Source organism: Prinia subflava, chromosome 2 (assembly GCF_021018805.1).
Source record: "Prinia subflava isolate CZ2003 ecotype Zambia chromosome 2, Cam_Psub_1.2, whole genome shotgun sequence".
NCBI classification, from domain to species: Eukaryota; Metazoa; Chordata; class Aves; order Passeriformes; family Cisticolidae; genus Prinia; species Prinia subflava.
In genome coordinates, this window is record NC_086248.1 from 67,217,062 (window position 1) to 67,229,425 (window position 12,364).

Here is a 12,364-nt window from a genome sequence, read left to right on the forward strand (position 1 = left end):
TTTAATACCAAGCAGCTTTCCAGGCACCCTGCCCCCAGCCTGTAGTGCTGCTTGGGCTTGTTGTGACACAAGTGCAGGACCTGGCACCTGGCCTTGTTGAGCCTTCTATTGCCCATCAATCCAGCCTGCCCAGAGTCCTCTGCAGAGCCTTCCTACAGCAGAAGCAGAGTCCTCCAGCAGAGCAACTCTCCTGTCCAACTTGGTGTTGTCTGAGGGTGCACTTGATCCCCTCATCCAGATCATTATTAAAGCTGTTAAACAGCTCTGGCCCCATACTGAGCCCTGGGTGACACCACCCGTGACTGGCTGCCAGATGAATGTAACTCCATTCACCACCATTCCTGGGCTCAGCCAGTTTTTCACCCAGCAAACAGTGCACCCATCAAAGCCATAAGTATCCAGTTTTTCTGGGAGAATGCTCTAGGAAACTGCCACAGGCTTTAACTGAAGTCTAGGCAGACAACATCCACAGTCTTGCCCTCACCCACTGAGCAGGTCATCTTGTCATAGGAGTAGGTCAGGTTGGCTAAGCTGGACCTGCCTTTCACAAACCCAAGGTGGCAGGGCCTGTTGCCCTGGTTGTTTTGCGTGTGCCACATGATGGCACTCAGGATCATCTGTTCTACAACCTTCCCTGGCCCGAGGTCAAGCATGCTGGCATGCCTGTGCTTCCCTGGAGTCTCCTTCCAGCCCTTCTTGTAGATGGGCCTCACGTTTGCTGACTTCAGTAACAGGGACCGACCTCCCTGCTTGTGCAGTACTGCTGGTGAGTGATGGAAAGGGGCTCAGTGAGCACTTCTGCCATCTCCTTCTGTACCCTTGGGGAGGTCCCATCTGCCCCATAGACCTGTGTGTAGCTAACTGGTGTAGGTGCTCATTGAATGAAGGGGATTTCTTTCCTTGTCTGTGTCTTCCAGCTTGGGGCAGGGTACCCCAAAAATAACTAGCCTTTTTATTTAAGCCTGAGGCAAAGAAGGCATTAAATGCCTCAACCTTTTCCTTATCCTTGTAAGTACTTCTCAGCTTCCCAAACAGTAGTAAAGCAATAAACTTGTTGATTTGGGGTATTTTTTTAATATTTCTGATGTGAATAGCAGCAATGACAAATCAGTTGAATTTTCTGCCTTTGTGCTCTGTACCCGCTTATAAACCTGTCAGCACTTGAAAGCTCTCTGATTATTCAGAAAAGCATCACAGCATTTACTTATGATTGTTTCCAAATGAAAACAAAAAAAGGCTATATCTTCTTTCCAGAATAAATCTCCAGTGGAAGTGAGCTAAGCCTTCAGTGGTGAGTTTGAGTACATGCATGTTTCTGAAGCACTGTTAGTTCTGCTGAACAAAGTTCTAAAACTTGAAAATCTTATCCTGACCTGAATGCCTGCCAAGGCCATTTTCTCCTCATTCTTAAACAATTTTTTAAGAATGCCTGTTGGTTCAGCTGAGTAAATGAATCCCCTTTTACTCTCCTGGATCTTCATCTTTTGATTCAGTACTATCTTTTTTCAATCTGAAATGGTGTAAAGAGACAGACAAAAAGATAAATCTTAAAAGGACACATGAAAGCAAATTTTATGTGAATTTTTACAGACATAACTAATTAATTCCAGCTTCAAACAGAAGATAAAAAACTTTCTTCTTCTTTCATGTTAGTGAATTTCTACATAGCCCTTGTCACAGAGAAAGCTTTTATTGAAAGTGTTTTGCAGCTTCTGTTCCCAGTCTATGCAGTGCAGTTGTGGCTAGCTTTAGGAGATGACCCCATGCTTCTGGAGGGTGGCTACTCCATCCAGTCCATTTCAATACTGTTTCTTTTGTAGAAAGTGGTGCTGGTTTTTTGTGGGTTTGGGGTTTTTAGTGTCCTTTTCTGATTTGAAGTTTATATGCTAATGTTGCTGGGAAAAATCCAAAGTGTTAATCAGGAGCAAATATTATATAATGTCACTAAGCAGGTAAAGATTTATATGTTGATACATTTGCTGAGACTCCAGCTGTTGCTGGTCACTTCAGGCAGTACAGTGTTGGAGTGCAGAAGCTGTGAAGAATCTGAATAACCTGCAGAGAGATAAAGAGCTATTTCAGAATAGCTGCAATTTTTTCACTGTGCCTGTTGTCATCTATTTAGTCCGAGAAAAAATGAATCAGGAAGAAGCTTCAAGTTTGTGGAAAAGCCCCCTTTGATTTCTCAGTAATGTGCTGAATTAACTGTACCAGTCTTTAGGCAGTGACTCCAGATGCTTGGTGAGTGCTCCAAGTGTCAGAGATTTCAGAGAAGTGGGGAGAGCATTTGCAGAAATGCAGAGGCAGGTGGCCAGGCCATGATTTTGGGTAAGATTAGTCAGGGATGTGGAGAATTGCACAACTTCATTTTTGGTCACGGGAAGGCAGTGTGTCTCTCTCCAGCATCAAACTGTTACCTTCGGGGCATGCACTTACAGACCCCAGTTCAGCAGAGCAGGGAGCTTGGGCATCCCTTCCTGTCTTGGGGTAAGTGCATGTTGTAGGTGAGTGTGTAAAAACCTAATGACGTGTCTCTGTTTGAAGGCTGCCTGATCAGGGCAGGCTGAAGTCAGAGACAGGAGAAGCATTAAAGCAACCACCCAGAAAGTGCAACAGGCTTTTTCATGTCTCACTGGAGCCGTGAATTCTTTACTTTCTGCAGTGGCTATAGGTCACTGAGGAATTCGCTCCTTTAAAATTTCCCATGATGTGCTAAGGAGATGCAGAGATAAAGCACTGATTCTATTTAATTTAACAGTGTAATTAGCCCTTATAATTCATTTGAGTATATCTTACTTGTTCAGAGCTGGGATGAATTATCACCCAGCACTACTGTGTCAGGAGTCATCCTTTCTGTGCTGCCAGGCTGCTGCCCCCTTCCTCCTTTCAGCTGCAGTTTTTAATATCTTAGATGTGCATTTAGCATATGTGTGCGTGTGCTTGAGGGGAGGGGACAACACTTCACTTTTGGCATAAGTTTCTAAAGAAATAAGAGCCCTGCAGCAGTTCCAGGTGTTCAGTCTGTCTTTCCATCCTCTCCCCTCCCAAATTCCTAAATAATTTCTGAACTTGTTGGCCACTTTGAAATCACATTGAGAGGGTCACTAGAGCACTCTGAGACAACCACACTTCAGGGACATCTGCTAGAGGGAAAGCTGTGCAAAACAGAGCTGGTGGACCTTCTGCTCGGCCACAGCCAGCAGTCACCTCCCTGTGCCCTGCTTGGATGACAGCACCAGCTCTGTTGTGTCCTTGCTCAATGTGAGAGGTGTGGGGAGACAGGTTTGGGGGGGGGAGAGAAAGATCTGTTGGGTCTTCTGCCTGGGAAAGAGCTTGCCTTTAGTCCCTAGAATCAACATAAGAAATATTTCCAGTTTTCTGTTTTTCATTAGCAGAGTTCATGTGTAAAGTTCTTGTTTTTCTTGAAACAAGCCTTTTTTGGTAGACAGTCTGTATCGGCATTGCTGAAATTTTTTTTTTTTATTTTTTTTTGCACATAAACAATGGCCAACACTAACTAATAAAAATGAATAAATTTGGCTGCTGTAGCAGCAGTGTCACATGCAGCAGTGCTGGTCAGGTTGGTGATTTTCCTTCTACTCTGATCTGAATTCTGACCTATGGGTAGCAATAAATCACATGCTGTATGAAGGCAGGCTTGGACGGAGAAATTCAGTCTGGATGAGCCCAAACGAAAATTGATTTCTGTATGTTGCTGAGACTTTCTGTTAGTCATTGGTTCTGTGTTTTTTCTCATGCAGAAGCAGCTCTAAAATTGTGTTTTAACATAGCACTTTGACATTACACCATTCCCTTGTTCTTTCAAAATGTGTCTATAGCTAACAAACAAAAAGGAGGTAACTCTTGATGAATTAACTGTCATGTGAGACAGCTTCGTGTTTGAGAGCTGAAGCGCATTCTGTGCTGGCATCTTGTGTTTGGAAGCCTTGCATGTTAGCTTGTTGATAATTTAGAAGGGTTGGATGATACATTTACGATCCATTTTTGGCAATAAACATCTTGCTCTGCAGTGACTTAACCTACGTGTGTATATCTTTGGTCTGTTGATTTGGAAATAGAATTTCACTTTTTTTTGTAGACTGACTGGAGGTCAGTAAAATCAGAGTGAGTCTGTGATGCCATTTTCATTGTCTTAGAGTGATGCAATTTTTGTCACAACACCCAGATTTTTTAGTAATTTGAGGATTATTGTTTCTTCTTTTCTTTGGAACAAGTAATGAATGCCACACAGCGTGTTCATGTTTTATAGAACACGCCTATTATGTGCGTTAACCATGCTCCACTAGCATTTGAAAAGAGTGTGGTGGGCAAATGCATGGAGCTGACATAACAAGCAGCTCAATATCCATGACCTTTGAATGCAAGCTCAGGTGTACTTTATACAAAGAGCAGTAGTTGGGGCAGCACTGACACTGAACAGCTCAGCTGTGGGAGGGATTGGGCTCTTTGAATGCCTCCTTGAATCATCGTCTTGAAACACTGATTGCAGCCTAAGATTATCTTTTAAAGTAATTTTATGTTGGTGGATTTTTTTCTCCCTTAAAAAAATACACACTTAGGGAAATGTCATTAAAGATATGGTAGCAAAAAAAAAATTACCCTCTGGGTAAGCTGTTAAAAGTAGGGAAATGTCAGGTAAACTCATGTGCATGGCCTTAACAGTGTGTCTTTATGTGTGTTCATTATAATCTGTACTTTTTGCTAACACATCATGAAACACTTTCTACCATCATGTGAGGTCTGCCTTGTAAAGTACACATTTCATGAATGGCCACATGGTGCTGTAATCCCTCCTACATATTTTTTCCTTTTTTATACTACTTTTTTTTTAATTATGTGAGTGTGTACTGATGTTTTTTAACTGTGACTTGATGGAAAGCTAAGCACAAATCTAATGTGCAGTTTGACCTTTATGTGATCTAAGCAGGGTTTTTTGGGTTTTTTTAAGCATTTCTTTTGGTGAGTTTTCCCACAGATTTTAAGATCAATTAATACAGAATTTTTTCCTCTAGTTTTCCTGTGTTCTTTGCACAATGGACTTTTTATCTTTCTTTCAGCTCATAACATGATATTCTCAGAATAGTGATTGTTGCTTGAAATCTAGTTAATGAAGGTGGGGTCAGGCATAGCTCCTCAATTACCATTTTTGCTGTTTTTCAGCTTCCATGCTCATATTCACACTGCAAATTACCAGTTTTGGGAGTAAGTTGATTTAAGAAGTATGATGATTAGTCTAGAGGAGTCCAAAAGAGAATAAGAGAAATGATCAGAGATTTTAAAAATTTACCTAAAATCACAGGAAACAAAAAGCAAACAGAGAAGACTGGGGAAAAAAGGGACCATCATAACATTTGATTTTTTTTTTTTAATTTAAAAGGTTCTGCAGAGATAAAGGAATGCAATTCTAAATGCAGTTCTTAATGAGTGAAGATAACACAAATGATGAACTTGAACTGTATGGAGTCCTAGATCAGACCTTTAGGAAAAGGTTAGAACAGCAAGGACAGCAAAGCAACAGAATAGATGATACTTCAGGATTTTGAAGCTGGTAGTGGCAATTGCATAGCTGATCCTGCCTTCAGGCAAAAAGATGGATGGTGACAGTTCTGAGTGATTTTGAAGCTTTTTTTACCCTTGATATATAAGTTTAAACCTAAAACTTCCCTCTTTCAGGAAGGAAATGGAAGTCTTGATTCTAAATCACCAGTAATAGAGAATCTTCTGCACTTGATAAATTCTTTCAATAGTGAATGGTTCTCTCAGATAGTAAATTATGAGTTATTTTTCCTCCTAATTTTTCTGAGAAGTCCAATTGGTTCCTTTTCCTTGAATCTCAGAGTGCATTTGTCCACTATGTAAAGAATCATCAAATTCTTCACTTGTGTAATTTCTTACACACTGTCATGCAGTCAACTCCCAGCCTTCTCTGTATTTTTTCTTTCTCATTCTCTTTGAAGCTTAATTTTTTTCATCATTTTTGTGATGCTGCACTGAACTTTGTTCATGTTTTTCTGGAAATGGACTCTGAATGGTCACATGAGTGCTGTGTCAGGTCTTTGCTCCTCTCTCCTCCTGCTTCTCAGAAAAAGGGAAACTAGGATTATTCTGGTCTGTAAGGTCTCCCACACTGCTGATAATATGTGGAAATAGGCATGTCCTTACCTGAAGAACTACTCCTTCCCTGTGAATATGCCCTGCTTCAGGTTGTAGATGCTTTGGGTTTCATTTGCCATGCTTCAGTGCAAAATGTTTTGTCTTTCTTGGCTGGTAGCTCAAGTGGCTCTTTACCAGCAAACCACTCCCTTCATTAGTCTTTCTTTTCTGAAAATATTATCACTTTGCACATAGTTTCTGAATGACAGATTATCACGTTAGACTGTGTAGGTTCAAATCCTCAAGCGGAGCGATGTGCACAGTCCCTCTCTGACAGTAGATTTGCACATCTGTGACAGGGCAGCCATGTTAGAACTTTCACTTACATTGATTTTTATATTATACGGATTGCATACATGATATATACTGTCCAGTTACAATGTTGTTGGGTTTTTTTGTTGTTATACACAGTTGACTGTGTATAACAAAAACCAGTTTGCTGTGTTTCAGTTTCCATATGGGCACTCCTAAGATTGAGTTGCTCCCTGCATCAGCCATTTCCACAGGACGGCTGGAGTCACCATACTCCCCCTGATAAATGTATTCATACGGGAAGCTGAATATGCAGTGCTGAGTACATTGCAGCATCCTTTGCATAATAACCTTCCTAAGAAGTTGAGCCCCAAGATTTTATGCGAATGTAACCACCTCAACCAAATCTGTAGTCTTGTTCAATTTTGAAAATATATCTTTTCTACCTATCATGTTTGTTGATTTAATACTTTCAAAGAGCTGTATCAGCTATTCTACTATTTGCAGGAAATTTATTGTAATACTTTGTAATTAGTTTTTATATTCTTCTATATAATGCACAACATTTGCATCTCTGAATTAAAATGAAACATTAATCAAAGGCCCAGAGAGATCCTGAGCCAGACCTGTGGAAGAAAGTCTTAAATACAGGGTATCTGAATTTGGTGATTTTAATTAATGAGAGTTTAGCTGCTATTAAGTCTTTTATTGAGAGTTAGAGTTTATTCTCTTACTTGTTTCCAACTGTAACTTTGCATTACATAAATGAAAACATAATTAGTATTGCCTTTACTTGGGACCCATGCAGGATACTTATCCACGTTGGTGCTGTTCATTCTGAATTTACATATTAAACTACTTCAATGTCCTCAAGAGAATGAGAAGTATGGGGTAAAAAAAAAAGACCCTCACTGTTTAGTACGCATGACTGACAAAATTAAACCTAAAATATTCTGGTAGATTTACAAGATGGTGAAATAGAGAAATACAAAGCTTTACAGTGTTATCTTTTAGCCATTCACTGATCTGAGACAGCTTACTAAGCAATTCGCAAAGAACTGGGGTGTAATTTTACAGTGACATGACCCAGACACATCACTTCAGAAACTGAAATTTCTACTTTTGAAATCTCAGGTCCAGAAAGGAGGGTGATTGATGAGGGGTGTGTGCTATTTTACTGTTAACTTTGAACCACTGGGCATTTTGTATCCCTGCACACACCTCCTATTGAAGGGCTGTCCAGTCAAAAATGCAGTTTTGAAATGAAAATACTTATTTCATAGAATCTGTTAAGGTTGGAAAAGACTGCTAAGGTTATCAAGTCCAACTGTTAACCTACACTGCCAAGTCCACCGCTAAACCACGTCCCTAAGTGCTGCATCTGCATGTTTTTTGAATGCTTCCAGGGATGATAATTACATCACCTCTCTGCATTGCTTGTTTTGTGTCAGGGATAAACTAGAGAGCAATAACAAAAAAGCAGACTGGCATAACTATTAGTTCAGCTTGCTGGGGAGTACTCTGAAAGAAAGGAAAAAGGCCTCATGAAGCCAAAGTTTTTAACTGAAGTCTGCTCTACATAGTCCTTGTACCAGTTCAGCTGTGCCAGTTTTATTATGACTGAAATAACTGTGTAGGTGACATAGGTGTATCAGTAGAGAAATGCCCTATATCAACTCCCCAGTTCCAAAAAAAAAGATTGAAAACATGACCACAGCATGAGGGTGAAGGCTGCAGGAGAGGCACTACAGGCAAGAGCAGGAAGATAAGTTCTTCATTATGGAGGCTGGCAGTACCACCTACTCCTAGGCAGGCAGTACCTCAGCCCATTCCTCTTTGCAGCTCATCCTTGAGGAGGACCGGTGGAGCATCCCAGAATTGCCTGGTGCCTTGTGTGCAGGGGATTGCTTTGCCACAAGTTCATGCTGATGCAAGATGTTAAGAAAACTTATATTTCAAAATACCTTTTTCACAAGATAAATGTTGAAGTAACTGCATCTTATTTAATTCCTAAAAAGGCTGAAGGTTCTATGCTAGTGCTTTTACATGACCTCCCTGTGAAGCTGTGCTGCAGGGCAGGTAATGGAGCTCTAGCATAACTGATGAGTAAAGATGGCTGGGCAATTCTACTCTCAGTGTGTGATTATCAGTTGTATGACACTGTAAAAATTGTGCTTCCTTTATGAGAAGGACACAATATGTTTGTTCCCAGTGTGGCTGTTGGTTCTTGTTTGCTTCCATTATATTGAATTTCTCGCAACCACCCTGTTTGTTTAAGAGGAAACAGTGTATGTTTAGAGGCAGACAAGGTTACAACAGAGAATAGATCAGGAGTCATCTTTTCCTTGAGGGATTGTGCTTTGCCTGCAAGGATGAAGAAACCATCTTCTGCTTGGGTAAAGAGTTTTGTATTAAATGCAAAGGCAGCAGCCTCCTGAAGTGAAATGAAAAATAATAGGAGCTAAGAGAGCCTCCATTTTAAAGCCAAGCAAATCACTTCTGTTGATTTTTTTTTATCCCCCTGACTTGCAAGGGGTTTGTAAATGGTCTTAAATTAAGATTTTGGTCATATAAATAATAAAATTGGAATTCATCAGAAATGTGAAGGGGCAAGCTCACATACTTTTCAGGTTTTATGTTTTTTTATTTTGCTTTTATTAAAAAAGACATAAGGGAATATATTATTAATGAAGCTAAATATCATCGATTGAAGCTTGCAGATAGTTTTATTTTTTGATGAGGACTCCAAAAATATCCCTTCAGCACCAGATCAATTAAAACTAATGGGATTTACTGCGTAAATAAAATAAATCAGGAGACATTAAGTGCAGGAAGAGTGTTGTGGGGAGTGGTACCCTGACCCACTCTTCCCAGTCGCACCGATGTGCTGCTGGAGAAGGGAATATTCGTGCAACTTCATCTTGCGGGATCCAATCACAATCCCACTCGGAGAAGGTAAGTTGGCTACTCGGGCCTAGAAAGTATAAGCATGTCCCATTTTGAATCCTTCACAATAGGTGTTCAAGTGCAAATAAGGTGATGTGATGTACCATGAGAGCACATGTCTATTTTTTTGCTAGAGCACTTTCATGTGGGTGTTGTTAATCTGAAAAGTTGCACTCAAGAGAGCATTTAATGTGTTGTGATTGATAGGTATCTAAAAATATGCAGAACATACTTGAACAAATGGAGAATTTATTTGCCCTTTTCTTCTCTATATAACTTAAGGTAATTGATTTTTTTTTAACCGTTAGGATTTTTTATGCTATGTGAGTGCTGCTTAGCTTCTATAAAAGACTCTGAGTATAGTCCATAGAAACAAATGGTTGGAATTCAAAGTATTGTAAACTATGTTTAAAAAAAATGCACATTTGAATAAGGACCAGAACAGACTTGATTTTCCTAATAATTCCTTGCGTGTTGCCTGGTGAAGCAACCCACAGCTGGGTGTTTAGCAGCTGGTTACATTGTGCTGAAATTCAGAAATTTGAGCTGTCCTGTGTTTGGGGAGGTGGGGAGCATGCACAATCTCCATTTTGGAAATGGAAATTCCTCTGTAGCATTTGTGAAAGAGGGACCTCCAGTCTCAGCTGTCCTCTTAGGATGAATGAACTTCTGTGAACCTCTTTTCTCAGGGCTTTTGGTCCTGACTTTACTGTTTTCATGTTCAGAAACATGACCTTACCAGCAAAAGGATAGACTCTGGGAATATGGTGAGTTGGTTATGCAATCTCACCTCTCTTTTTACTTCAGAAAAGACAATGTGTATTGAAAATTTCTATCAAGGCAGCTATTAGCTGTCTGATTTTCCTTTTTCACTCTTCTGATGAGCATTTAGGTTTAACATCATCTACAAAACCTAGGGCAGGACATCCCTGCTCTCTTGCTTCTGTGAATCTTGTGATATTTTTTTTCTTTATCTTAAGACAGCTTGCTGCTGTCATCACTTCTTACTGTCTGTACTGCTTCCTCTTTGCCCTTCTCCACTTACCTCTGTCTTTTAATTATTGCTGTCTGTATCAAGCAGCAGGAAGATAATGTGTTCAGTAATTTAGATGCAATCTATTCTTTCTAGCAATTTCACATGAAAAGTTTAGTTTTCAAAACTACCAGGCCAAGACATCCACTCAAAGCTTTCTATTTGAGTAAATGTTGTCAGAGTTTTATGCCCACATTGTCCCATGGTATTTGCAGGAATACCTTTTTTTAAAAAATGTAGGTTTTATTTCTGGAAAAAGATAAAAAGCAGCAAAGATAAGCTCAGAGAATAATCCAGGGTACTAAATTTAGGATATTTCACTTGCACATCCATGTCCAAACTGGGTTGTGCACTAATCAGGAAGCAAGGAGCATATGCCTTTTTAATTGGATTGTTTTAAAATTTTATGCTGTCTGTGCAATTTCAAATTATGGTAGTGATCCTGCAATACGGAGGTCAATGAGATTACTGATAGGCGTAGTTACTCATGATGCAAGCCTTTGCAGATGGTATTTAGGAGTCTGGGGAACTATGCAGAATAAAAATCAGGTTTAGACTCTGAGATTTTTCTTTTGTCCTTACTAGAATTCATAATCTTAAACAATCTTGCTGCCTCTTTAATATTTATGAGAACCCCATATCTTTTATTATACAAATTCAATTATTCATCTCCTCAAAAGTTGAGGAGAAGCTGAGAGGGTTTTTTAATTTAAAGGGTGTCTTCCGTTTTTTCTCTTTCAATCCAGTATTTTACATTTTAGAAGAAATTATATAAATTGTGACTCAGAAAATCATCAGACTAGCATTTAAATACTTAAATATGGCTATGTCCTCAAGCTCCCAAAAATAAAGTGTAAGCTAGTGCTTAAGTGATAATTGTTCACCTAAATTGGGGAAACAGAAAGGAGGAGCATAATCCATGTTCTTAAGTGAGGAAAATTCCAAGTTGAATTTATTCTATGGACTTCTCAGTCCAGGGAGGGTTTATTTTATTCTTTTTCTCACAGAATTTGTAGGCCGTAAGTCTGTTCCATGAATGTCCATTTTTTCATTTTGACCATGGAACAGTATAAGCAGCTTTCCCTTTTTTCTTCCCATCAGGCCTGCTGTCCTGATGTTGTGTGATGATCTAACATATGCAGTCAGTATTTTAACGTTCTGAAAGCACAGAGTAGTCACAAACCTTCCTAAGCTTCCTTTTCCTCCTTTCCTCTTTTGGTGTCCCAGCTATTGAATTAAAGATGTTTGTCACTTAGCACCAGGAGGAGACATACAAGAGGGTAAAGTCAAGGTGGTGAGGTTGCTCTGGTTTATCTTCTCATCTCGAGGTTGTAGATAGCTGGTGTTACCCTTTCCTTTTCCTTGGACTTGCATGTACTTGAGATTGATACCTAATTTCTTTTTTGAAGCAAGAATTTTCATATTGATTTAAAAAAAAAAAAAAAGTTCATGAAGTGCAGTACAGGGATAGGGTATTGTGTAACGATAAAATAACCTCAAATAGAGCCAGTAGTGCAGGCTGGGGGTGCGGGAATGAGGTTCTGCACAAGTTCCAGCAAATAAAAAGTTGGAAATACCATGCATATCTGTCAGTTCATCCAGAGGAAGCCTTTGGAAAAAAGCTTTCAAAGTAAGCTGAAAATCCTTTGCACATTAACTACACTTGCTGTACAGGCAAAGGTGATCCAAGGCTGCCTTACAGCAGTTACTGTTGGGTGCTGCCTGTTCTGACATGACTGCCTGGATAGGAAGTGTGTTGAGAAGAATTGCTCATTCTCTGATTCATCTGCAGAAAGTTCTTCATCTGAAAACAGCAAGGAGAGAACTCAAGAAGCAAAACTGTTGATACAATGTAAAAAATGTTTGTAGTATGCATATAGCTTAGTGTGATTCCATATTTACTGTTCACCCTAAAGAGATCGTACATGCATTTACAAAGATTTAGAACCTAGTTGTAAG

At 39.6% G+C, this 12,364-nt stretch overlaps 1 protein-coding gene across 1 annotated transcript in view; it reads left to right on the forward strand.

Moving 5' to 3' along the window:
- UST (uronyl 2-sulfotransferase) overlaps positions 1-12,364 on the forward strand; it is a 151,193-nt gene that overhangs the window by 81,510 nt on the left and 57,319 nt on the right. The gene's annotated exons all lie outside the window — the stretch shown is intronic.